The sequence below is a fragment of the Bidens hawaiensis genome, unplaced genomic scaffold (genome assembly GCF_021521415.1).
Source record: "Bidens hawaiensis isolate Kalapana, Puna unplaced genomic scaffold, B.hawaiensis_p1.1 tig00042428_1, whole genome shotgun sequence".
Lineage (NCBI taxonomy): Eukaryota > Viridiplantae > Streptophyta > Magnoliopsida > Asterales > Asteraceae > Bidens > Bidens hawaiensis.
In genome coordinates this window covers 122,867-124,273 of record NW_027497523.1, presented here as the reverse complement: position 1 = coordinate 124,273, position 1,407 = coordinate 122,867, and the positions used below count along the sequence as shown (strand labels likewise).

The window sequence follows — 1,407 nt, the reverse complement described above, 5'->3', positions numbered from 1 at the left end:
CTTTCAGCTCCATGTCTACCGAGACCAAAAGGCCCTTTCCCTGTCTCTCAAAGACATAAATGTAGCTGGAAACAAACTCCACTGTATACTTAGCTTTATGGTTGGAGTTATGATAGTTGCCATTTGCCTGAGAGTACTTGAGCTAGTTCATCCTTATGTTGTCGTGTTCCTATGCACAAGCGTTCTATTGCCCGTGTTTCTCTTCGGCAGCTCCGCTTTCATGGGCATCGTATTTTTATTTGTGACGCATCCGTATGAGGTCGGTGATCTATGTGAGATCGATGGTGTCCAGGTAACTATATATATATATCAACTTGTGTAACTTATTTACTATGAACATGCTGATTGGCAGTTGATTGTTCAGAAGATGCGCATACTGACAACAGATTTCTTGATACCGGAAAACAACAAAATAATAATTACATACGATAATAGTTTATTGGCCACAAAACCAATAGCAAATTATCACCGTAGTCCGGACCTTGAGGATGCCGTTGATTTTTGCGTGCCCGTAAGGACTCCTCCGGAAAAGATTACCCAATTAAAGAAACACATAAGAAGGTACACACAAAATATTCTTTTTTTTTTTTAATAACCACCACAAAATTATTTTTAACTTTGTTATTATTGCAGCCACATTGCAAATGACAGTGCCCCAACCCAAAGATTCTGGTCGGGGATGTTGAAGCGCTAAGTCAGTTGAAAATTTCAATACGGCCTACACACCGAAAGAACTTCAGAGGCATTTTGATTGAAGCAGTGATCCAAGTGTGTAAAGACCTAGGCATTAAAGAATATTGCTAGCCCATGGTTGCTATAAACACTTGGACTTAGACAAGTAAGTTTACATAGATTAGGTGTTAATGTGTACAGTAATCAGATAATCAGAATTGTAGGTACTGTTTTAGTTTTTATGTGTTGATTTCTTTCACTGTTATGATGTTGGATTATTATGGTTTCTTTTGAAGTGGCATATTGATTTTCATTCTATGTTTTAAACCCAACCAAGTGTTAATTTTCATGGGTTAACCGGGTTAAATAATGTTGGCGGATATTTCTCTAGGTTCGTTTGATGTAATTCGAATAGTCAATCATCAACCGTTGATCATATTTATTCTATGTTACATCTCATCGTCGTACTCAGTATATCCCACCAATAGCAAAGCTATGGTAGGGTCTGAGGAGGGTAAGATGTAGACAGCCTTACCTCTACCCCGTAGTAATAGAGAGGCTGTTTCCGATGAGACCCCCGGCTCGATAGTAGTTTTTCATCAAGCTTTGGACATAAGACACATAACACTCAACCATCGGGACACCGCCAATTGGTGCATGTGCCCTTGTCTTTCGGCTATCAGCGCCACCACATGATGCCTGATTAACCTTCCGTTACTTTTAATGTTATTTTCA

General features: G+C 39.2%; 1 long non-coding RNA gene across 1 annotated transcript; it reads left to right on the top strand.

Moving 5' to 3' along the window:
• The first annotated feature begins 212 nt into the window (after positions 1–212).
• Positions 213–732, top strand: LOC143593642 (uncharacterized). The gene is made up of 3 exons (XR_013146146.1): positions 213–292; positions 353–561; positions 634–732. It is a non-coding gene; the product is annotated as an uncharacterized LOC143593642 (long non-coding RNA).
• The last annotated feature ends 675 nt before the right edge of the window (positions 733–1,407 follow it).